The sequence below is a fragment of the Oryctolagus cuniculus genome, chromosome 17 (assembly GCF_051225735.1).
Source record: "Oryctolagus cuniculus isolate XC-2025 breed Fujian yellow rabbit chromosome 17, ASM5122573v1, whole genome shotgun sequence".
NCBI classification, from domain to species: domain Eukaryota; kingdom Metazoa; phylum Chordata; class Mammalia; order Lagomorpha; family Leporidae; genus Oryctolagus; species Oryctolagus cuniculus.
Genome location: NC_142883.1, coordinates 33446431 through 33472374, shown reverse-complemented (window position 1 = coordinate 33472374; position 25944 = coordinate 33446431). Strand labels below are relative to the sequence as shown.

At 52.3% G+C, this 25944-nt stretch overlaps 1 long non-coding RNA gene across 1 annotated transcript in view; it reads left to right on the top strand.

Moving 5' to 3' along the window:
* LOC149121171 (uncharacterized) overlaps window positions 1-22055 on the top strand; it is a 41759-nt gene extending 19704 nt beyond the window's left edge. Inside the window, exons 2-3 of the long non-coding RNA XR_016224428.1 lie at window positions 8280-8763; window positions 18527-22055. This is a non-coding gene — a long non-coding RNA (uncharacterized LOC149121171). The remainder of the gene's footprint in view (window positions 1-8279; window positions 8764-18526) is intronic.
* Window positions 22056-25944: the final 3889 nt, after the last annotated feature.

The following is a 25944-nucleotide window of genomic DNA, read 5'->3' as shown; positions in this document are numbered from 1 at the left end:
AAGTCCTTGGGCCCCTGCACCTGCATGGGAGACCTAGAAGAAGCTCCTGGCTCCTGGCTTTGGATCGGCGGAGCTCTGGCATTTGCAGCCAATTGAGGAGTGCACCATTGAATGGAAGACTTCTCTCTCTCTCTCTCTCTCTCTCTCTCTCTCTCTCTCTCTGCCTCTCCTCTCTCTGTGTAACTCTGACTTTCGAATAAATAAATAAATCTTTAAAAAAAAGTGAGGCCTTTCTAATTCAGACTGTTAGAGTATAGCTCCCATGATGGAATCCTGATGGCTTTATAGCAGAGGGAGAGACACACAGACACAGAAACACCTGTGCTGTGTCTTGTCATGTGATGTCCTGTGCTGCTTTGGGACATCACCAGATGAGGACCCTGGACCTTGCACCTCCAAAACCGTGAGGCAAAGTAAACCTCTTTTCTTTATAAAGTAACCTGCCTCCAGTAGTTTATCACAGCAATGAAAAAGCAGACTACTATGGCCACCATGTTCCAGCTAATGCCTGGGGACTGAATATTCCTTTGTGTTTTTAAAATATTTTTATTTATTCATTTCAAAGGCAGAATTACAGAGAGAGAGGGAGAGACAGAGATCTTCCATCTGCTGGTTCACTTTCCAAATGGCCACAACGGCCAGGGCTGAGCCAGGAGCCAGGAGCTTTCTCCAAGTGGGTACAGGAATCCAAGCCTTTGGACCATCTGCTGCTGCTTTTCACAGGTGCATTAGCAGGGAGCTGGATCAGAAGTGGAGCACCTGGAACTTGAACCGGCGTCCATATGGGATGCCGATATTGTAGGCCATTATGCCACAGTGCCAGCCCCTGAATATTACTTTATTTTTTTAAAAGATTTATTTTTATTTGAGAGGCAGAGTTACACACAGAAAGAGAGGCAGAAAGAGAAAGAGATCTTCCATCCTTTGGTTTACTCACCAAATGGCTGCAACGGTCAGAGCTGGGCTGATCTGAAGCCAGGAGCCAGGAGCTTCTTCTGGGGCTCCCACGTGGGTGCAGGGGTCCAAGCACTTGGGCCATCTCCTACTGCTTTCCCAGGCCTTTAGCGGAAAGTTAGACTGGAAGGGAGCAACCAGGACTTGAACCAGAACCCAAATGGGATGCCAGTGCCGCAGGCAGAGGCTTAGCCCATTATGCCACAGTGCTGAATATTACTTTAATTAAAAGTCTCTGGGGGCTGTCATTGTGCCACAGTGAGTTAAGATGCCACCTGCAATGCCAACATACCATATGATCTCTGACTGGAGTCCCAGCTGTTCTGCTTCCAATGCAGCTCCCTGCTAATGCTCCTGGGAAAGCAGAGGAAGATGGCCCCAATGCCTGGACCCCTGCCACCTACGTGAAGACCCAGCTGGAGTTCCAGGCTCCTGGCTTTGGTCTGAGCTCAGTCCCGGCCATTGTGATCATTTGGGGAGTGATCTAGTGGATGGAAGATCTCTCTCTGTGTTTCTCCCTCTTTCTCTGTAACTGTGCCTTTCAAATGAACACATTTGAAATATACATTTCTGATTAGGAGACATTGTATCCCTGCTTTCTGTGTCTCTAAGCATAGTATTTAGCATATTCCATTTCCTTCTGAGTTATCCACGCAGGGTTTCCATCCCAGCTCCCAACCCCACCTGATATGCCACACCACAATGCCTTTCCCCCAGCACTAAAGGATGATGCTGACCCATCCTGGGGAGGAACTCGGGCCTGGGAAGCAGTCAGAAATCCAGGTTCCTGGATTTGGCTTTCTCCTGGCTGACAGCAGGCAGCTCTGGCCACCCAAGAAGCGGCCTGGCACTGTGCAAGCGGCAAAGGTGGCCAGTAGCAGTTTAATGGGCTTATAAAGCTGGTTACTAACTTGCAAGCCTGTGTTAATGGAGCCCTTAAATATGGGAACATGTCAATACAATAGATTTTCCACCCTAGAAAGAGCCTACAAATGTGACAAACCAACCTTCAATTACAGTTCTTACAGCCAAAAGGGTCAAGAAACCAGCTGAGCTGGGCCTTGCACTTTGAGTGGCCCCAAGGCCTAGACTTGAGGTGGCTGGCCCAGGTCCTCCAACAGGGCACTGGGGTCCAGCCCAGGCTCCCAGCTCTACTCACAGTCCAGGCTGGGGCTGGCGCTAGGCAAATGGGTTGTGGCTGTCACCAGAGAGGAACTGGCAGCGACACAGCAGGCAATGTTTTCTTTGCAGGCTGAGGTTCACTGGAGGAAGCTGAGAATTCCTCGGCTCCACCCTGGGAAGGAGGGGCTGGAAGGAGCAAAGAAGCAGGGAAGGCCAAGCACGCCTGCTCTGAGGGGCGTTTCCCCAGCCACTGTGCTGGACCAAGTAGTGGAAGGGAAGACGTTGGGGCCCCACGCAGTCCCTGGGGTCCCTGTCAGGAGCCTAGGACGCCTGTCTCGAACTGCTCAGGGGACGTCTTGGCAGCAGCTAGCATTTGTTAAACATTTGTTCTAGGGGCAGGTGTCTGCAGCAGTTCACGCACACTGTGCAATGCCCACAGCCATCTCAGAGCACCTGCACTCAAGCCCCTGCTCCGCTTCAGATTCCAGCTTCCTGCTGATTCGCACTCTGGGGGGCAGCAGGTGATGGCTCAGGTGCTTGGGTCCCAGCCACCCGTGTGGGAGACCTGGGTTGAGTTCCTGGCTCCTGGCTTCAGCCTTACCCAGTCCCGGTTGCAGGATTTGGACTGAACCAGCAGACGGGAGATATTCCCTCTCTCTCCCTTTCAAATAAAAATAAGTTAATTAATTTACCCTTGAAGGCAGTTTGTGCCAGGGCTGAGAACAACGGCTTAGGCACGACATGACTGGATTCCAACCTGACCTTTGCTACTCACTAGCACTGTGACCTTGGGTAAGTGACTTAACCTCGCTATGCTTTAGTTATTTCATTTATAAAATGGGAATACTGAGGCCTGAACTCACAGGGGTAAGAAGCTCTGATCGCAGTGTCAGCCATGTGGGAAGCGCACGCAGTCGGCTGCGAGTTCCCTCTTGAATCCTCACACGAAGCTCGGAAGCAGGCCCACTGATGATCATCTGAAGCTCCAGGAAGTGGAAGCCTTGCCCGGGGGGCCCAGGTGCAGTCCACTGACATCTGGGCGCCCTCCCAGATGCCCCCGGAGGTCCCTTGCATTGAGAAGAAGCCGCTTCAGAACTCCAGAATGCCTTACTCCAGGTCCATTCTAGCGTGGAGACTCCCCTGCCATCTCATTAACAGCAGGCGCAAAAGAGACTCTCCAGCCTGCTCGGAGGCCACAGGAGCTGGTGGCTTCAGGCCCAACCAAAAGGTCCCCCGCACCAACCGGGTGCCTCCCAGGTGCCTCATCCTGCATCCCCTGCCCCAAGCATCCGAGTCCTCCACCCCCTAGCCCTATCCACGTCAAGATAACCAGACTGGGCCCAGCCCCCAGGCGGCTCACGGCGCCCCGCCCCCTCCGTGCGCAGTGCACAGGCGCTCGGCGCTCCTGCCAACTTGGCAGCGTCTCGCCGCTGTTACTATCAACACCTCCGAGGGAGCAGGGAGACTGTCGGCTGTGATCGGCCGCCCGGCGCACTGAGCAGCACACTCAGAGTCAGAGCCAGCCCTGGAATGTCTCCCGGGCTCGCGAGGCTCCCGGTGCGGAGAGAGGCGGGGCCCGGGCTGCCTAGGAGAGACGCGGGTGGGGAGCAGCGCTGGGCCCCGGGTTGCAGAGCCACAGTGGGAGCCTAAGCAAGCCCATAGGAACAGGCAGGGCTGATAGGAGGCGCTTCTGGGTGGATGTGCAGGATGAGGCTGTGGGGGCTCCGGCTCTTCCTACCTAATTCTTGCCTCGGCCCCGGGCAGAGGGGGCGCTGCATTTTCCGAGGTTGGCGGGGGTCTGTGGCCAGAGTCTTCCTGTATGCTCTGTGCTCCTGGAGGGTGTGCAGGATGCCCGCTTCCTGCTCCGTCGTTCTTGGACTCCTTGCGTGCAGGGCTCTTGTCGCCCCCCTCGGATTGGGTTGGGAGCCCCTCTGGGACTACACTTTCCCCACTGAAGGTAAATTTCTCCCTGACAGGACTTTAACATTTTCCGGTTCCTTACCTCCTTCCCCAGTCTCTTAGGCCCTAAAGCAGCTGATGCCGGCTCTGGCTCCTGCTGGGCCTCCTGCGCCCAGGTGGGAAGAAATGGAAAACCTGTACCTTCAAGGACCTGGTGCCCACCCTCCAGCAAGGCCCGCCTGCAGCCCAGGCTCTGCGGTGGGCTCAGCTCTCCCTCAGCAGGACCAAGGGCCGTGGCCACGCAGCCTGTCCTGGGGAGCCCCTCCCCAGCTTTCCCGGGGCTTGGCAGGCAAAGACCTGCGTTTCCTGCTCCTCTTCGCATCAGCAAAAGCAGTGGGGTCGGAGGAAGCATCCCCAAGCCTTACCCCACCTGCTACCTGGTCCACCTGGGCACCTGCTGCTAAGGGCCCACCCGGGCCACCAGCCTGTTCCTTCTCCCTGACAGAGAGGTAACCTTGGGCACTTCACTGGGTTCCAGCCTGTGGGGACCAAGACACGAAGATGATTCCTGGCATCCCTCGGGTTTGTCCGGCACTTGGAATCAACACGTTCCCCCTTCTCCCCTCCTTCCTTTCTGTTTTCTTGACCTCATTCCTCTCTCCACTCCCTCCAGGAGGTGAAACAGATCCTAAGACAAGCCCCCCCCCCATTCCCCACTCCAGACATCTGGAAACTCTCCGCCAGGAGAGACACCGTCCCCTTCTTGGTAAGAACCCCAGGTCCCCAGAAGGCCAGCTGACTCTTCGGTAGCGGGGCAACTAGAAATAGCTCTCCCTCCACCGGCCAGGATGTAAATAAGCCGCTGGAGGCTGCACGGCTCTCAGCTGCACCTGCGAGCAGCCTTCGGCTGAAGCCCTGTCAGCGTTTCCATGACAAACTCAAATTTCTTGATTCTTTTATCCCAGCATGAAGAGCACGTCTCATTGCGAGACTTGACACTGAAAACGTTTGCATATGTTTTCCCTAAAAGGGTTGCATGCTCTCAAATTCCTCACATCCGATATGTGTGTTGGCTCTTCCTTCTGACACCTTAGTGTGTATCATATTTGTGCGGTCTACGGGCAGGCAGGTGGTGTGCACATGGGAAGTTCCATGGTGGAGAGGTATCACAGCAGGCGTGCGTCTATTTGCCTGTTTCAAAGTCTGAAATTCCACTAGTAAAGAGTCATTCATTACTTGTGAGCTGGATGACCCATCCCTAAGTGTGCGTCACGACAACGTACCAACCCCTAACAGCAGCTGAGTCCTTAAACCCATCAGCTCCCATCAGAAAGGGCTGGCTAAGAGAAGCACCCTGAGGCATCCGCTAGGATGTGCACTGAGTGCTCTTTATTTAGAGCGGTTGATCTGAAAGCCCAAGTGGTCTTACTGTTGCAGTGCTTCCGAAAATGCAGATACCCAGGCTCTGCTTCAGAAAGAGTCAGAGCGCCAAGGCCAGAGCTGAGCCCGGAACGCAGCATTTTCTTTGGTTTAATTTTTACATTTATCTTTAAAAATACTCATTTTAGGGGCCGGCGCCGTGGCACAATGGGTCAATCCTCCTCCCGCAGCACCAGCATCCCATATGGGTGCTGGTTCTAGTCCCGGCTGCTCCTCTCTCCCATGAGAACGATCCAGGACAGCAGCCAGCTCTCTCCTCAGAGTGAACAAAGGTGCGGCCGTGGTGGTTGCTGCTGGCAACCACATAGCAACCCTAGGGACTGAGTCTTCAGATGAGGTTGACACCACTGAGGGCAGAGTGGGGGACAGAAAGAGACCACTGCATGAAGCCCACCCCACCTGGAACTTGGTTTTGTACCGATGGATACATTCTTTTTATTGCTTAACCCGGTTTGAGTTGTGCTTTCTGTTGCAAAAGCAATCCATGCTAATTCCTTAGGACAGTGGTGACTGTCGGTTTTGCACCGACGGATACATTCTTTTTATTGCTTAACCCGGTTTGAGTTGTGCTTTCTGTTGCAAAAGCAATCCATGCTAATTCCTTAGGACAGTGGTGACTGTCCACGCTGCAGGCTCAGAACAGAAGGCCCAGTCTGGCCTGGGATTTCCTCCTGCTGCAGGCGATGCCTCGCTCTTTCTTGGACAGGCAGGGCGGGTCAGGCAAGCTCACCTTGTTGTAGGGAGAAGAATCAGTCATTGAGCAAAGGCTCAGGGCTGAAGGGATGTCTGGTGCATTGCACACAGTCCCCTGGGGGCTTAGATGGCTTGGGGTGCCAGATCCATGCCCGGGGCTGCTGGCCTCCCAGGGGAGCCACGGACAGCGATCAGGAAAGCCCCCTCTTTAAACCCACCTGCCATGGTTTCCCCTTCTTGTAAAACAGGAGTGGTTCTTCCTCTTCCTTTCTACTCTCCAGAAACGAAAGAGCATATGTCAGAGGCACGTATGCCCATTAGATTAAAAAAAAATCTTGATGGAATTATCAAGGGCTGTGCCAAGCTGTTGGGAGAGGACTCCAGGGGAGCACGCCCTGAAAACAAAGATGGCCGGGCGTGCAGGTGAAGAATGATGGAGGACGACCTCTGCTTGCTGCAGAAGTCCAGTGTGTGAGCACAGGTGCATGCCCCGTGTGTGCGCATGCCTGTGTGCATGGCATAACACTTAGCATGGTGCTGTCTGATGGTGTTCAGTGGGTGTTCCTGTAGCATGAGCCCTGGGAGCTGCAGCTCACCCCAGGTCCAAGGAGTGAAGTGCCCAGGGTTTCTTTATTTTCTTATATGAAAAAGGGGGGGGGGGCTGGCGCTGTGGCGCAACAGGTTAATGCCCTGGCCTGAAGCACTGGCATCCCATATGGGAGAGAGTGGGAGCTTCTTTCTAGAGCCCCTCAGTCAGCGTCTCCCAGTGGCCCCCGGTGGGAACATCCCCTCCCCCATCAGAGAGCGTTTCCGGCACAGGTGCCGCGTGGCTGGTAAACTCACAGCCGGACACCGCTGTGCCTTCTTGCTCGGGACTCCGGGGAAGAGGTCGTCCTAGGGCTTAGCCTCCTGCCGCTGCACAGTGTAAGCTTCTTTGGAGAAGGATGAAGACCGCAAAGAACAGCTTTGTCCACGCGCTGGTCTTGGCCCACGCAGGCCCTCGGTGAGCACTCTGGCCAAGCAGGCTTAGAGCCTTCTCTGGAGGAGAGGGGCGCGGGACTCTCCCTTCCCAGAAAGGAAAGGCAGCAGAGTCCGCCGCGGAGTGGAATTCAGGCAGCTCGGGGAGTCTGGGGACCTAGGCTAGGTCCCCTTTCTCCTTTAGGCACCTGGTTGAGTGACTGTGACCACTTTTTTTTTAAGTTGATTTTTTTTTTTTTAAGATTACTGAGAGACAGTGGCAGAAGCAAAAAGAGAGAGAATCCAAAGCCAGTAGCTAGGAGCTTCTTCCAAGTGTCCCCTGCCAGTGCAGGGGCCGAAAAAATTGTACCTTGTTCTGCTGCTTTCCTAGGCGCATTAGTAGGGAGCTGGATCGGAAGTGTAGTAGCCAAGACTTAAACTGGCACTCCCATATAGGATGTGGGTGTTGCAAGCCACAATCCTGGCCCCTAGCCTCCTTTATTTAAAAAAATATATTTTATTTATTTGAAAGTCAAGGTTACAGATAGAGGGGTCGGGGGAGATCCTCCATCTGCTGGTTCACTCCCCAAATGGCCACAATAGCCAGGGCTGGGCCAGGCTGAAGCCAGGAGCCCAGAACTCCATCTGGGTCTCCCATGTGGATGGCAGGGGTCCAGGCACCTGCGTAATCTGCTACTTTCTTAGCCACATTAGCAGGGAGCTGGATCAGAAGCAGAGCAGCTGAGATGGTATGCCAGCACTGCAGGCAGCAGCTTAACCCACTGCCCCACAACTCTGGCACCCCAGCCTCCTTTTTCCTTTTTTTTTTTTTAAAGAGTTATTTTTTAAAGATTTATTTATTTATTTGAAAGTCAGAGTTATACAAGGAGATGTAGGGGCAGAGAGAGAGAGAGAAAGATCTTCGTTCGACGGTTCACTTCCCAATTGGCCACAACGGCCGGAGCTGCGCCGATCCAAAGCCAGGAGCCAGGAGCTTCCTCCAGGTCTCCCACGTGGGTGCAGGGGCCCAAGGACTTGGGCCATCTTCCACTGCTTTCCCAGGCCACAGCCGAGAGCTGGATTGGAAGTGGAGCAGCGGGTCTCGAACCAGCACCCATATGGGATGCCAGCACTGCAGGCGGCAGCTTTACCTGCTCCGCCACAGCACGACCCCTGGATTCATTTTCTCTCTGGCAATGTTTTCATCCTATCAGGTGCCCTGGAGTGTGGACCTGGCTGTCAAGGGAGGAAAGAAAACCCACGAGAAGTGCGGAGAGACGTGCCAGAGAGCGAGGACGCTGAGAACAAAATGCATCTGTGTTCAAGCTGAGCCCGGGGAGGAGACCCTGGAGTGAAGTTACAAGAGGGAGTGTCCTGGCCCAGCAGATGTCCAAAGCCACAGGGCGGGAGGAAGGAGAGTGAGGAGAGGGGGAGGGGATCCAACAGAGGGGGACAGAAAAGGGGAGCAGAGGAAGTCAAGAACTGTGCCCGAGGGCATTCCAGGCTCAGAGGTTGTGCAAAAGGGAAGCGTGAGTGTGAAAGAGAAAATGGAAAAGGATCAGCCAGTGCAGAAGGAGGAAGAGGGGAGGACTGCGGAGGAGGCCCGGGAGCACCTGCAGCAGAACGGAGCAACCCAGTGACTGAAGATGCTGCCCAACAGCGATGGAGACTTGACCACTGAAGGAATCGGTGACTCTGGTAAGTGCGATCTTAGCATCGGAGCAGGGACAAAAGCCTGATTGGAATGCAGGAGGTGAGGAAATAGAACGGGATGGACAATTTGCTGTGCATGGTCAGGAGACAGACATGGAAGTCGCTGGAGGTGGGTGTGAGGCCAGGGTTCTTTATTCTTTGAAGATGAGCGTGATTCTGTCCCATTAGTATGCTGATGAGAATGGTTCCGTAGCACGGGAAAATTTGATGACGTGCATGAGAGAGCGGCTAGCTGCTGGAGCTGGCGTCTTTTAATCAGCAACAGGGGAAAGGATCCATTGTGCAAAGGGAGGGTCTAGCCTCAGACAGACGCAGGACGGCCCTGGTGACCCGTTCATCGCAAGAGGAGGGATGGGGGAAGGCCGGACCGTGGGCCTGACTGCTAGAGGTCGGTATTTTGGTGGTGGGAGGATGAGAAATTGTTTTTTTCTGATTTCTTCTTTTTTCTCAGTGGGAAAAAAATAATAATATCATCAGCTGGAAGTGAGAAGCCCAGAGACCTGAGACAGCAGCAGGTGTGAGGCCGGTAGCACAAGGAGAGTGGGGAAAAGGCAGGATCGCCGGGCAGCGGGATGATCCTCCCGGCTTTCCTGGCCATGAACTTCAAAGGAGCTCTTCGGTGTGTCTTCCTCCAGCTACATTCAGCAGCGGGAGTGCATGCAGGCCTGAAAGCCAGATGTGACCAGTGTTTAGGCTTTGCCAGGCCCGTAGGCTGGGGAGAAGGAAGGTCAGGATGGTCTTGTGTTTTATCTGTAGCTGAGAGACCAATTACCGCAACACTGTGGCTTAAAGCAATCAGCACTTGTTGCTTTCTTAGGTTCTGTGAGTCAGGGTTTGGAATTGGGAAGCGCATGGCTGGGCTCTAGCTCGCAGTCCATCACCAGACTGCGTCAGGTCCGATGAGGTCAGCAGCGCACAAGCGCGCGCGGGGTAGGGGGTGGGTGTTGCTGGCGAGATCCTGAGGCCAGGATCCATGCCCACCTAAGGCACGCCTCTCTGCCTTGGCTCCCTCGGTGCGCCATCAAATGCTTGAATGCTTGAGGAGTTTCTCTCCGGAGGCACCACTTGGATGTTGTTTTTTGTTGTTGTTGTTGTTGTTGTTGTTTTTTTGTTTGTTTGTTTGTTTGTTTTTACAGGCAGAGTGGACAGTGAGAGAGAGAGACAGAGAGAAAGGTCTTCCTTTGCCGTTGGTTCACCCTCCAATGGCCACCGCGGCTGGTGCACTGTGGCCAGCGCATCGCGTTGATCTGAAGCCAGGAGCCAGGTGCTTCTCTTGGTCTCCCATGGGGTGCAGGGCCCAGGCACTTGTGCCATCCTCCACTGCCTTCCCAGGCCACAGCAGAGAGCTGGCCTGGAAGAGGGGCAACCAGGACAGAATCCGGCGCCCCGACCGGGACTAGAACCCGGTGTGCCGGTGCCGCAAAGCGGAGGATTAGCCTAGTGAGCCGCGGTGCCAGCTGGATGTTGGTGTTTTATATGATCACGAGTCTTTCTGCTCGTTGTCACCACGGTTATTTAAAGGACCAAAAGTGTGTGTCGCATGAGAACATTATGCCCTTTTTCTTAGTTTAAAAACCGCCAAGGTAACCGGACTTCTAACACCTCTTTCTATTTGTCTGTTTTCTACTTGAGCAATAACTTTTTATAATCCTCTGTCTCAACAAAGTAAATAAAAGTATATTTTATTGCTGATTTTTTTAAAGATGTCAGGTGGGGCTGCAGCCATCCAGTTTGCCTGCGCTGCAGGGTCTGCTGCCAGGATGGTGCACTCGTATGGCGAGGCGACAGCCTCAGTTCCTCCCTCAGTGGCCCCTGCACAGGCTGCTGGAGTGCCCCGGCACCACAGCTCGCTTCTCCCCGGGCTAGCAAGCCGAGGGGGAGAGCCAGGCCGATACCACTCTTTCTGGTGCAGACCGAGAAGTCACTGGTTAGAAGCGAGTCCCTAAGGACAGCCCACATTCAAGGGGAGGGTTGACTGGACCCCACCTTTTGAAGGGAGGAGTGTTGCCGTGGGCTGAGAGCTTGTGTCACCCTCAGGTCCATGTACGGAGCCCTAACCCTAGTGTATCTGTATTTGGAGGTGGGGCCTCTAAGAAAGCACAGTTGTAAGTTGCTTAATAGCAGAGGCACATGCTGAGAAATGCGTTTTTAGGTGATTTTGTCATTTTGTGAACACCACAGAGTGTAGTTACACAAACAAAAATGGCTACAATGACACTAAGAAATGTAATCTTGCGGGACCACTGAGATGTCCTTGTGTAACTAAGGTTAGATGAGATCCTAAGGGTGAGGCTCTGATCCAATAGGATTAACATCTTCATAAGAAAAGACACGAGACAACTTGTTAACTCTGTGTGTGTGTATGTGTGTGCACCAAGGAAAAGCCATGAGAGGACACAAGAAGAGGTTGCGGTCTACAAGCCAGGAAGACAGTCCTCACCAGAAACCAAGTGGGCCTGAACCTTGATCTTACACTGTGATCTTACAACACAATGCATTTGTGTTGCTTAAGCCACTCAGCCTATGGTATTTTGTTGTGACAACAGAGTAGATCAATTCAAGTTTCAAAGAACTTGCAGGGGCTGGTGTTGTGGCGTAGCAGATAAAGCCACCATCTGCAGTGCTGGCATCCCATATGGGCACGATTTGAGTCCCGGCTGCTCCACTTCTGATCCAGCTCTCTGCTATGGCCTGGGAAAGCAGTGGAAGATGGCCCAAGCCCTTGGGTCCCTGAACCCACGTGGGAGACCTGGAAGAAGCTCCTGGCTCCTGGCTTTGGATTGGCACAGATCCAGCTGTTGCAGCCATTTGAGGAGTGAACCAACAGATGGAAGACTCTCTCTCTCTCTCTCTCTTTCTGCCTTACCTTCTCTCTGTGTGTAACTCTACCTTTCAAATAAATAAATAAATAAATACTAAAAACCACTTGCAGAAATAGTTGAACATCACTACAAGAGCCGAGAGTATATGTTAGGATACTGACTGGGATGGACCGTGTACTCCAAGCCAAGAAGCGAGGGAGCTGCTGGCATGGAGGAATGAATGAATGGCTGGATGATCAATGAATGGAAGGCAGCTCCCGGTGGGTGGAGAGTGCAGGAGTGGGAGCACCAGGGGAAGGGAGCTGAGCAGATAGGCAGTGGTGGTCAGAGAGCTGCTTGAGATGGAGGTTTTGGATATGGTGTCATTAACAGTGACAAGAGCCCAAATAAAATGATGGGAGTAGATGACTCCGAGGTGAGCGAGAAGGAAAAAATCACCAGTGGCAATAAAGTTAATTAGCTGAGAGGCGGAGTGTTGGAGGGGCCATCTAATAGACATTGAAGGGGCCAGAAACTGTGCCAAAGGTAGTGATGGAGAGAGAGCGAGCCAGGTGCTCAGGTCTCTAATGAATGAGGGAATGATGGGGGAAAGCAGATGACTGCCTTAGGGGGAGGACCGAGGGGGCACAGAGTGACAGCCCAGGTCCTAACGCGTGAGTTTGTGGGTCAGGGATCTCCACTGGAGTAACCTTTAAGGAGCCAGGAATGCGGCTCTGAGAAAGCCTGTTGGAGGTGGGAGCAGAGGACCGAGCACACGCACAGAAGTGGATGATGACGGCCTGCCTCTCATAGGCCTGGGCTAAAAGTTAGGGCTTGCTGGACTGAGACACATGGAGTGCTATCTGACACCTGAAGTTAGTGTCAGATCCCACAGCTTAAAGGACTCGGTCCCATAAGAATGCCTCCCTTTCCAATGCCATCTGCAGATGGGGTACCAGGCTCCCCACACTTCAGCCCAGATGACTGCAAAGTTAGGGGTTCCCCCTAAGGTTAGTAAGTTTCTAAAGTGACGTGTGTGGGGAGCAACTTGGACTAGACTAAGTTACTGGAATTAAGACTTATTCTATGCATCTGCTCTCCCACAATATGGCGCTGGGAGAGGAGGAAACAGCTTCTACACAGCTGCCTCCAGTTCGACCAATAAACAGCAGGACCTGCTCCTGATTGCAGGAGAGCAGCGTACTCGGCATGTGGGTAGCAGAGTTGGGATTGGTGGAAGAGGACTATAAAGGAGGAGAGAGCCAACATGCACCAGGAACATCTAAGGGGAACATCTATCTGAAGGAGCACCTGTGCAGCCCCCGAGAGAGCCGGCCGGCGGTATGCCGCTCCCCCGTGGAAGTGGGGAAAGTGGCTAGGGGGAACCGCCCTTCCACGGAGGTGGAAGGGTCGGTAGCCAACCCGGGAAGAACCAGCAGCAAACCCGGGGAGGGCTGAGCAGACAAAAGAACAGCGCAGGGTCCTGTGTCGTTCCTCCACGAAGACGGGGAGCGACAACGTGTTGGTTGGCCAATCAGAAAGGAAGCAAATAAACAGCCAGATGAAGAGGTACACAGGGCAAGAAAGGCACAGGCCCTGAATTGAAAGCATCTGCCCATGAAGGCTGGAGTGCTCCACCCTCCCACAGGCTAACGCAGAATCTCTTCAAATCTTTGTGTTCAACAGTTTTTGTGGGGGCCCAGCGCTGTGGCACAGTGGGTTAATCCTCCACCTGTGGCGCTGGCATCCCATATGGGCACCGGTTCTGATCCCGGCTGACCCTCTTTCAGTCCAGCTCTCTGCTATGGCCTGGGAAAGCAGTGGAGGATGGCCCAAGTCCTTGGGCCCCTGCACCCACGTGGGAGATTGGGAGGAAGCACCTGGCTCCTGGCTTCGGATCAGTGCAGCTCCAGCCGTTGCTGCCATTTGGAAAACGAACCAACGGAGGGAAGACCTTTCTCTCTGTCTCTCCCTCTCACTGTCTGTAACTCTAACTCTCAAATAAAATAAATAAAATTAAAAAAAAAAAGTTTTGTAGGGCCGACTCTGTTTCACAGCAGGTTAAAGCCCTGCCCTGCAGCACTGGCAGTCCATATGGGCGACAACTTGAGTCTCAGCTGCTCCACTTCTGATCCAGCTCCCTGCTAATGCGCCTGGGAAAGCAGCAGAGATGGCTCAAGTCCTTGGGGTCCTGCACCCATGTGAGAGACCTGGAAGAAGGTCCTGGCTCCTGGCTTCGGATCAGCTCAGCTCCAGCCATTGCGGCCATTTGGGGTGTGAACCAGCAGATGGAGGATCTCTCTCTCTCTCTCTCTCTGTAACTCTGTCTTTCAAATACATAAAATAAATCTTTAAAGAAGTTTTCGTGACTCAACCTCCAGCTCTCTGCTCTCCTTAGAGCAAGTCTGAAAGCCCCCACCCCTTTCTTCTAACAGAGGTCCCACCCTAAACTCTCTAGGGGCCTCACCCTGAGTCATCTCATTCCTGTAAACTCAGCTGTAGTTAAGAGAGGCTCTATTGGAACAACAGAGGATGGTCCTATCACTAAAAAACTCCATGGTTCTAGATATGTGTCAGGATCTAGCATAAGCATTGATTGATTGGTTGATTGATTTTAGCAGGCTTTGGCCCAGACCACACAATAGTTCTCTGAGTTCCTGCAGGACACTGGCAGACATAGGCCCGCTGCAGCCCTGTTGTAGAATCCCCTGACGTAGGTGCTCTCTCCTGATGCACAAGTCAAACACAGCCATCAGGTGGTGGAAGAAAGTAGACGCTAATTGAAAAGTGCGGATGGCCGGCGCAGCGGCTCACTAGGCTAATCCTCCGCCTGCGGCGCCAGCACTCCAGGTTCTAGTCCTGGTTGGGGCGTCGGATTCTGTCCCGGTTGCCCCTCTTCCAGGCCAGCTCTCTGCTGTGGCCCGAGAGTGCAGTGGAGGATGGCCCAAGTGCTTGGGCCCTGCACCCGCATGGGAGACCAGTAGGAAGCACCTGGCTCCTGGCTTCGGATCGGTACAGCGCACCAGCTGTAGCGGCCATTTGGGGCCATTCCAATGGAAGGAAGACCTTTCTCTCTGTCTCTCTATCTCACTGTCTAACTCTACCTGTCAAAAAAAATATTGAAAAGTGCAGTCAGGAACCAGGCAGGCATCACTCGATTCCTGGGCTCCTCAAGGGACTAGCAGGGGCTGGCGATGAAGCTGGGGCAGAGAGGCTCGTGTTCAGTGCCCGTGCAATCCCAGGCTGCTCACAGCGCTCTGGCCCTCCTTTGATTGTCAATGATCTCATGGGAAAGTTGACGATAGCAAGGTGGGCTTCAGCCAGTCAGATGGTAGACACTTCTTGCTTGTCACCTGTAATTCCTTGAGAAACACTCAAGACCAAACATCAAGATGTGATCTATAAGAGGTTGATGTTGGGGAGCAACTAATGAAGCCACCATTTGGGATGCAGACCATAGTGGAGTGCCTGGTTTGAGTTCCCCCACCCTGCACTTCTGATCCAGCTTCCCACTAATGTGTCTGGAAGGCAGAGGATGATGGCCCAAGTGCTTGGGTTCCTACCACCCATGGGGGAGACCCAGATGGAGTTCCTGTATCCTGGCTTTAGCCTAGATGTTGTGAGCATTTGGGAAGTGAACCAGGGGTGGAAGTGCTCTCTCTCTCTCCTCTCTCTCTCTCTCTTTCTCTCTCTCTTCTCTCCCTTCTCCCCCTCCCCCTTTTAGTAAACAAATAAATCTCTTTTTTTTTTTTTTTTTTTTTTTACAGGCAGAGTGGACAGTGAAAGAGAGAGACAGAGAGAAAGGTCTTCCTTTTCCATTGGTTCACACCCCAATGGCCACTGTGGCCAGCACGCTGCGGCAGGCACACCACGCTGATCCGAAGCCAGGAGCCAGGTGCTTTTCCTGGTCTCCCATGGGGTGCGGGGCCCAAGGACCTGGGCCATCCTCCACTGCCTTCCCAGGCCACAGCAGAGAGCTGTCCTGGAAGAGGGGCAACTGGGACAGAATCCGGCGCCCCGAGTGGGACTAGAACCCGGTGTGCCGGCACCGCAGGCAGAGGATTAGCCTATTGAGCCGTGGTGCTGGCCAACAAATAAATCTTTTTAAAAATAAAAAAGCTGGGGCCGGCGCTGTGACACAGTGGGTTAATGCCCTGGCCTGAAGCACCCGCATCCCATATGGGTGCCGGTTGAAGACTCGGCTGCTCCACTTCCAATCCAGCTCTGGCCGTTGCGGCCAGTTGAAGAGTGAACCATCAGATGGAAGACCTCTCTCTCTCTCTCTGCCTCTCCTCTCTCTGTGTAACTCTGACTTTCAAATGAATGAATAAATCTTTTATATATATATATATATATATATAAAGCTATTGGAGCAGGCATTGTGGTACAGCAGGTTAAGCCAACACTTAAGATGCCCACATCCTATATCAGAGTGCCAGTTCAAGTCCTGGCTTCTTTGCTTCAAATGCTGTTTCCTGATAATGCACCTATAAAGGCAGCAAATGATGACCCAAGTACCTGGATTCCTGACTCCTATGTGGGAGACCCAGATGGAGTTCCCGGCTCCCAGCTTCAGCCTGGCCCAGCCCAGGCTGTTGTGGGCATTTGGGAAGTGAACCAGCAAACGGAATATTTTTGTTTCTTCCTCTATCTCTGTTGCTCTGCCTTTCAAGTAAATAAATCTTTAAAATAAATAAATACTTTTCAAAAAGATGTTATCTATAGGGGAAATAAATGACATCATGAGCCTCATTTTATTTTTAAAGATTTACTTATTTATTTGAACAGCAAAGTGACAGGAAGAGAGAAGGAGAGACAGAGAGAGAAATCTTCCATCAGCTGCTTTGCTCCACAAATGGCCCCAATGGTGAAGGTTGAGCCAGGCCAAAGCCAGGAACCAGGAACTCCATCTGGGTCTCCCACCCCCGTGAGCGGCAGGGGCCCAAATACCGGGCCCACCATCTGCTGCTTTAGCAGGGACCTGGATTGGAAATGGAGCAGCTGGGACTTGGGCTGGCACCATAGGCGGCGGCTTAGCCTGCTGTGCCACCATGCCCCAGCCCTCTCAGGAGGCTTGTGGTCAGGGGCTGCCCCTACCCCCTCAATTCAGTGAGCTGATTTTGGTAAGAGGCCAGGTGGATTTGCAATCACAGAGGCAGGGCAGGGAGACTTCAGGTCAAGGGAGAGAGGCCAGGAGTCCACGGGAGACCAGGGCCTGAGAGATGCCGTCTGCACCCGAGGCACCAGTGGCTCAGCTGCAACCTCACCCGTGTTTTCAGTTGTGCCACAGCCTGCCACGGAGTGACTTCTATGTGACAAAAGCCAGGGGCATCCCTAGGTGCAGAAGAAGCCACTCAGGTAGAGAGAGTTTAAGAAACATTTCCGTGGGCACACAGCCAGTAAGGAAAAGAATTAGGAACTCAAACTCAGACTTGGATTAAAGAGAGAAAAAGAAGTTTATCCACTGAAGGGGTGGCTGACCCAGAGCTCTGAGCCCTCTCAGGCTGAACCTGGATCTCTCACGCCCAGCGATATCTGCCGCTGTTCTGTGTTGCTTCTCGGGTAGCCTGTGTCGGTTTGCGTTGTTTGCAGTGAGACGGCTCTGACCTGAGTCACTGCACCCAGGCGTGGAACAGCGCATGCCTCACGTGAGTGGTGCAGACTCAGAGGAACTAGAAAAACATTCTGAGAACCACTGGCAACACTGATGTTTGGGAGAAGATTCCTTGAATCTAAAATGTAGGCTGTGGGGCATAAACTGGAAGTTGAGGATGGAACCAAAGGAAAGTTGATTTGCTTTGTTTAAAAATGGAGAGAAATGCATTTTTTTTATTTGACCTCCCAAGAGTAAATTTTAGATTGCTTATACTTTGACTTTATTATGAAGCTGTCATGAACAAAAATGAGCATCATTACATAGTACCCAAAACTCTAATCTTATCTCAGATTATTCTCTGAAGGTCAAACTCTGAAGATGGGAATTATTTTGGTCAGAGTGCACAGCCATCTTAAAACAAACAAACAAAACTTGAAAGCAAATATCCTTTCAGAAAGATTAAATGGTTTCTATTTCTGCCAGCAAATGAATCAAAGTGCTTAGTTTCCTGGGTATATATTTTTACATCTTTGACAAAGAGCAAGCAAATTCCTTTAGTTTGTATTTGGATATCACCAGTGAATTTGCACTTTTTTCATTATTGTGTTCGTTACTGTATTTAAGAACTGCCTTCCCACAGGCCTCTGCTCTCTCCTGAATCCGGGGCTTCCTATTTTGCAGGTGGAAAAAAACCCTACGACTCCCCTTTGCCCTCTCAGCCCAGGTGGGTTTGCTCATGACAAACCCTCAGTAGGTGGCCCCTGGTCCAGTTTTTTTTTTTTTTTTTTTTTGACAGGCAGAGTTAGACAGTGAGAGAGAGAGACAGGGAGAAAGGTCCTCCTTCCGTTGGTTCACCCCACAAATGTCCGCTATGGCCAGCGCTGCGCCGATCCGAAGCCAGGAGCCAGGTGCTTCTCCTGGTCTCCCATGCAGGTGCAGGGCCTAAGGACTTGGGCCATCCTCCACTGCCCTCCTGGGCCACAGCAGAGAGCTGGACTGGAAGAGGGGCAACCGGGACAGAATCCGGTGCCCCAACCAGGACTAGAACCTGGGGTGCTGGCGCTGCAGGCAGAGGATTAGCCAAGTGAGGCGCGGCACCGGCCCCTGGTCCAGTTCTGAAACTGAAAGTCCCATGTCCTGGAGATGCCTCAGTCCTGGGCCAAGGCGCTGTTGGTCACTGTGCTCCTGGAACATGGGGGCCAGGCGCCCTGTCACACGGCTCCCAGCCCTCACTCAACCATCCCACAGAGGCACTCAAAAAGCCTGTGGAAAATGGAATTAAGAGATCAGATGCATTTCCTATGAGCTTTAAAAAAAGATGAAATTTATCTATTTTTATTTATTTTTTTAGGGGTAGAGTTACAGATAGAGGTGCAGAGAGAGAGAGTTCTTCCATTCGCTGGTTCACTCCCCAAATGGCCGTGACAGCCGGAGCTGCACCGATCTGAAGCCAGGAGCCAGGATCTTCTTCCCAGTCTCCCACGCAGGTGCAGGGGCCCAAGGATTTGGGCCATCCTCCACTGCTTTCCCAGGCTATAGAAGAGAGCTGGACTGGAAGAGGAGCAGCTGGGACTTGAACCTGCATTCATATGGGATGCCGGCACCACAGGCGGGGGCTTAGCCCACTGCTCCACAGCGCCGGCCTCCTATGGGCTTTTTGAAGACACCTCATGTGTGTCCTGCTCTGCTTCTCTGGGCAGGCCTTGTGCTGGGGAAGCTGTGGGGGTTCCTCAAGGAAAAGGACCCACCAGAGAGCGTCCACTCCAGCGAACCCCCGTGCCCCCGCACTGTTGATGACGGCCGATAAACAGGCAGAGACCACAGAGCGAAGGGACCAAGGACGCCCGCTGCTTAAAGCCTGGCTCCTGACCACCACGCTCCACCGGGCCTGGCGCTTCTGATTCCAATCGGGAGACTCCTGGGAAGACCAGGAACTCACTGAAGGCAAGAACAAAGACCTAGCGCAGAGCCTGCACACAGTAGGGGCTAAGTAACTACAACACTGGTTGCATCTGGCCGCCCAGGCATGAAGGAGAGGGGGTGCAAAGGGGTGGGGGCAGCTGAGCCCAGAGCTCCTGCCAGCGCCACCGCCTCCAGGCTGCTGGGAAGTCGGAATGAAAAGGCTGCCAGACCTCTAACGAGAGAGCTCACCCAGAGCTCAGCCACGGCGGCTGTGATTGCTCATTGTGTTTGGCTATAATTAGCAGCGCATTCTGCGATGGCAAAGCAGGCAGCAGGGCTGGGGAAGGGCTGCCGCCCTCACAGCCACCAGCCCCCGGCCCTGGGATGCAAGACCTGGGCTGCTGCCCGCCCTGCACCCACAGCAGGGCCTGCGGCCGGCGGATCTGGACCCCTGTCACTGGGTCAGCACCTTTTGCAGGCCAAAGGGAACCTGTCTTACTGTGACTGTGGTGAGCATGGGCTGGAGAATTAAGCAAACCTGAGTGTGAGACTAAGCTCTGTCTGCAAGGTACGAGCAGGGTGACGTCAGGCCCGTGAGCCTCTGTTGCCTCATCTATAAAATGGGGACAGCAGTACTTATTTCCTTTAATGGGTGTGGTGAGACCTGAAAGAGATAACGCATGTAAGACGCTTGGCAGAGGCCTGTGTGCTGTCGGCACTCAGTGTGAAGGGGACAGGAAGCGGGCTTCTGGCCACAGACAGGCTGCCTCCCTTTCTCCTCTCTGTCCTGGCTCCTCCCCAGCTGCCGCACAGAACTCTGCGACCCTGTTCTCCTTCCCTGAGGAACGGGCTTGCAAGGGGGCAGCTCTGAGAAGCAACTAGGAGAGGTGGTCTCAAACTTTTTAAACTGGGACCCCTAGGACAAAAGACATTTTACAGAGCGACAGAGGACGCATCTGCATATCAGGAGGGAAAACAGAAATGATAGTTTCCAAGCAATGCTCATCCCAAGCAGGTGCTGTGTTCCGTTCTCTTCCTTTCCTTCTTCTAGCATGTATGTTCTTCTATTTGCATCATACATGTGATAATTTATAAACTACCTAGCAGCTTATATATAACATGCAGTACTTCTATATATTCTTGCATTCACATGGCATACATAATTATTTTGGGATTTTTCCAAAAGTCAGGACCCATTCAATTGATTTCATGATCTAACAGTGTGTTAGGGCCTCTCGTGTGTGGGGGTGGGTGGGCAGTGCCCTGGGACGAAGAAGCCAGTGGCCTTCATCTCTCCTAATGGAATCAAAGACTCCGTTGCCTGTTTAAGAGAATTTGTGGGGCCACCATTGTGGCACAGCTGATTGGGCTGCTGCTTGCAACTCCAGCATCCCATTTTTGAGCACCAGTTCAAGTCCCAGCTCCTCTGCTTCCATTCCGCTCTCTGCTAATGCTCCTGGGAAGGCAGCAGATGATGGCCCAGCTGCTTGGGCCCCTGCTACCAGGATGGTGTCCTGGGTTCTTAGCTTCTGCCTGGCGCTTGGTGAGTGAACCAGTGGATGAAAGATAACTCTCCCTCTTTCTCTCTCTGCCTTTCAAATAAATAAATAAATATTTAAAAAGAGATAATTGTTATCAGGGACTAGTAGGAGAGGATTATGACAAATGAGAAGCAAGATTTCATTTGTTTATTTGAAAGGCAGTGTTACAAATAAAGATTTTCCACCTGCTGGTTCACTCTCCAGATGGCTCAACAACTGGAGCTGGGCCAGTCCAAAGCTAGGAACAAGGAACTTCTTCTGCATCTCCCATGTGGGTGACAGGGGCCCAAGGACCTGGGCCATCTTCTGCTGTTTTCCCAGGTGCATTAGCAGGAAGCCTAATTGGAAGTAGAGCAGCTGGGACTCAAATCCTCACCCATATGGGATGCCAGTGGCTCAGGCATTGGCTTAACCAGCTATGCACAGCCTTGGCCACTGGAAACTTTTCTCTCATGGCCACAGAGTGCCCTTGGAGGCATAAAGGTGGAAGCAATTCTTAGTCTTTGTTGATGAAGAGGGTAGGTTTTTGCATAAATTTTTTGGGGGCTTAAGAATCAAGTTATTCTCTGGCCTCAGAATCAGCCCTTAAAGTATTCAGATCCAGCTAAAAAGCCCAGGAGAATTTCTTAGGCATGGAAAGCCAAGACACTGTGGCAAAAAATGACCTAAATGAAAGATCTCTGAGTGAGAGCCCAGTGGAAAGAAGGGGCCATCAAAGAAGGAGGTACCTTAATCTGAAGGGAAGAGAGAACTTCCACTTTGACTATGGCCTTGTCTAAATAAGGTCGGAGTTTGTGAATTCAAGAGGCTTCCATAGCTTTGGCAGCTCATTACAAGAGCCTCAGGTGATCACCGACATCATAAATAAGAGTGTCAATTGTGAAATCAACAACGGGTGGCACTGTGCACTTACTCCCCATGGAGGATCTCTGTCCTTAATGTGTTGTACTATGAGAATTAATGGTAAAACTAGTCTTCAAACAGTACTTTATTTTTATTTTTTGATAGGCAGAGTGGACAGTGAGAGAGAGAGGGAGAGAAAGGTCTTCCTTTTGCCGTTGGTTCACACCCCAACGACCGCCGCAGCGGGTGTGCTGCAGCCGGCGCATCGCACTGATCTCAAGGCAGGAGCCAGGTGCTTCTCCTGGTCTCCCATGGGGTGCAGGGCCCATGCACCTGGGCCATCCTCCACTGCACTTCCCTGGCCACAGCAGAGAGCTGGCCTGGAAGAGGGGCAACCGGGACAGAATCCAGCGCCCTGACCGGGACTAGAACCCGGTGTGCCAGCACCGCAGGCGGATTAGCCTATTGAGCCACAGTGCCAGCCCAAACCGTACTTTACACTTTGTGTGTCTGTGTGGGTGCAATCTGTTAAAATATTTACTTAGTATATACCAAGTTGATCTTCTGTATATAAAGATAATTAAAAATGAATTTTAATGAAGAATGGGATGGGAGAGGTAGAAGGAGATGGGATGGTTTGTGGGTGGGAGGGTGGTTATGGGAGGGAAACTGCTAAAACCCAGAAGTTGTACTTTCGAAATTTATATTTATTAAATAAATGTTTTCTTAAAAAATAAAAGAATCAAGCTACTCCAGAGGGAAGGTGTCTGGTGCAGCAGTTGAGATGCCCACCTAGGATGCCTGCATCCCTGGGGTGTGAATTCTGGCTCTGCCTCCGCTTCCAGTTCCAGCTTCCTGCTAATGCACCCTCTGGGAGGCAGCAGAAGATGGCTCAGGTACTTGGGTCCTCACACCCACATGGGAGATCAGTGCCCCTGGTTTGACTAGCCCAGCCTAGGCTATTGTAGACATCTGGGGAATGAACCAGCAGATGGAAGATCTCTGTCTCTGTCCCCGTCTCCATCTCCATCAGTATGTGTGCCTGTCTTTCAAATACAATGAAAATAAATTTTTTAAATTTATTTATTTTTTGACAGGCAGAGTGGACAGTGAGAGAGAGAGAGACAGAGAGAAAGGTCTTCCTTTTGCCGTTGGTTCACCCTCCAACGGCCGCCGCAGCCGGCGCACCGCGCTGATCCGATGGCAGGAGCCAGGTGCTTCTCCTGGTCTCCCATTGGGGTGCAGGGCCCAAGCACTTGGGCCATCCTCCACTGCACTCCCTGGCCACAGCAGAGAGCTGGCCTGGAAGAGGGGCAACCGGGACAGAATCCGGCGCCCTGACCGGGACTAGAACCCGGTGTGCTGGCACCGCAAGGCAGAGGATTAGCCTAGTGAGCTGCGGCGCTGGCCGAAAATAAATTTTTAAGAATTTAAAGAATCAACCTATGGCAAAGAAAGCAGGGAGGTCACCATTTTTTCGCTTTTACACCTATCTGCAAGCTATCTCCCTCAGCTGAGAGTCCAGCAAATCACTCAAATGCCACTATATCGAGGTGCCAGGGAAGAGCAAGAATTATGTGGACTCAGCCGAACAGGAAGTGCTCTGAGCTAGGATTGTACTTACAGTTTTTTTCCATAATAAAATCAGAGCATGTGGCCTCACAAGTACTTATGAGGACAATAGGATAAAATATTTAAAGCTGCAACTGTCCTGGAAAGTCCCCAAGTTGGAAGATCACGTGACTACCATGAGAAATGGAGAATTTGAATGCCAAGAGAATCGGGAGGGGGAAAAAGTCCTCTCTCCCATTACCTTCGATTTGGGGGAAGGAGCCTTGCGGTCCCAGAATATTCTGGAATGCCAGACCCTTCTCCTAATACCCTTCAGGCTGGTTGCTTATTTAATCCTTAGGTGCACCTATACAAGGACTGGATCCTAACTGGGAAGAGGAAAAGGAGAGAGGATGAAGAGAAATAGGAGGCCTCCAAAGCATTTACTAGTTTTGCTTCCAGCTGATTGGGCTCCCAGTTTCTTGCTCCCTCTGCCGTGATCCTGCCCCATCCTCACCCCCGCTGCCCACATCCCCACAGTGCCCTCAGCCAACTCAGCCATTAACAACTTGACCGTGGCCAAAGGGAGCTGTCGTTTTTGCAAGATGAACTTTCAAGGTTGGCTCTTGTCTTCATGGATCAGTTCCACGTAGGGGAGCGACATAATCGTGTCCTTGTCATTTGGGGCCTCACATGCTTGGGCTCCGCCCTCCTTGCACTGAGTGCACTGAGGCTGAGCTTTGTGAAGCGTGGCTAGGAAAACAGCTCTGGGGAAGGTCTCAGGACGCCCTTCTCCAATCTGCCCTACCCACCATCTCTCCTTCCAATTCTAGATATAAATCCCACCCTTGTCTGCTTTCCAGCCAATGAGAGTGCTCATCCCCAGGCCTGAGCTTTCTGTGGGAGTGGGGCCATAGAGAGGATGTTGAGCCGGCTTTGGGTCTTGGGGATGAAGCGGGATGAGACAAAGGAGAACCTCCTCTGAGAACCCTCTGGTGAGCCCTGCTCCCCAAAGGGCAGATGGAGTCACCTCTCATGACCTCTTTCAACCCCCATTGCTCTTGAACGAGTCCAGCCAGCTCACAAGATCAACACCAGGCAGACCCCAGCCTCAACGCTAGAGAATAAAACTCGAAGTTCCTTCAATCATTTGACGGCTTAGCTTGCTCCAAGCCCCCACCCCGCTCTTCCCCAGCCCTGCACCTTCTGGAAACAGAGCCGTTCATGAAAACCCCTGGCTGCAGTTGCTTTCTGTCATCTGCTTCCTTTGCCCACTTGTTTCCTCTGTCTGTGCGGCTGGGAGTCTGATTGTGACTAAATTACAGGGCGAGGTTAATAGGGGCAGAGAACCCGGCTGATGGCTCACTGTTCCACTAGGCACAGTCGTAGTCATCACCAGGCTCGAGGCTCCTGTGCCTTGGCAGGAGGCTGCAGGAGCTTCCTGGCCTACGCTTCCTCCACATCCCTGTCTGAGCAACTGAATGCAGTCCATAGGGCAAAGCTGTTGTAAACTCAGGGGCGAGCGAAGATGAAATGACATGACTGAAAGGGAACGGAGAAAGCGAGGAAACCCAGGAGTAAGGATTGAGTCACAGCAAAAGTAGAAGAAAAAGAATTAATTTGGTTCAATGTTCTAAAAAAAAAAAACTCAGAAACTGAAACTCTAGGAATAACAGACTATTTTTTTAAAAAAATTTTAATCCATGTAGGATTTTTTTTTTTACATATTTATTTAGTTATTTAAAAGGTAGGGTTACAGAGGCAGAGAGAGAGAGAATGAGAGAGAGAGAGAGAGAGGTCTTCCATCAGCTGATTCACTCCCCAAATGGCTGCAATGGCTGGAGCTGGGACGATCCGAAGCCAGGAGACAGGACGTGCTTCCGAGTCTCCCACATGGGTGCAGGGGCCCAAGGACTTGGGCCATCCTCTGCTGCTTTCCCAGGCCATAGCAGAGAGCTGGATCAGAAGTAGAGCAGCCAGGACTTGAACTGGTGCCCATAGGGGATGCCTGCACTGCAGGCAGGGGCTTTACCAACTATGCCACAGCACCGCCCCCCCCCCCCCCACACACACATAGACTATGAGAAGAGCTTTGACCTGGGTTTTGGCTCAGGTACTGCTGGTCCTTCCCTCACTTTGTCCAGATTCGGCCTGATGGGAGGGTAGGTGTGAGATGGATACATAGCTCTGCCGAACAAAGCCACACCCACAAACATCCCAAGCAGGCACCCACCTATAGCAGCACAAATCTATCTAATAAATTGTGCTCGCATTGGGAAGGAAGGAAAACAAGCTGGCATGGTGCGCGGCTTCGAGGATTCCCTCAGCCCAGGACTAAATGGAAGCTAACTAGCAGTGAGCGTCTGTGTCTCACACCTGCCCACCTCTCTGCCAAGCAGGAACTTCAAAGGCTCTCACTGCGAGGAACAGAGACTATTATCTTCATTCTGCATATAGAAAGGACTTAGTGACTTGCTCAAGGTCATGGACAGCGCAAGCTTCTGAATTCCTCTGGCTCTGGCCAGGAGGCAGGGGGTCCCCAACAATGTCTCAATCTGCTCCCAGAGAAGTTTGCCCTTGCCGCTGCCGTAGCTGCCGTAGGGTCTCACACCGGCCCGTGGAGATGCCCTGAGACAGGAAGGAATCTCTCACCTCTCCTGGTTAGAGTGCCACACAGGCACACCCCAAGGCCCTGCAGAATGTGGCTGAACGGCTCTCTTCCTTTCTAATTGGATCATCCCCGCCCCCCCCACATCCCCCCCGCCCCCCCCACACACACCCTGAACCCAGACCCAGACTTGGACCCATGAGGGCCTGGCTGGGGAAATCAATCCAAGTGGTAGACAGTATCTAATGCTTGAAAAACTGAAGTAAATGTCATATTAATACTCGGGAACCAGAGAATAGGAGTGCTTCAGTTCAAGATGCATCA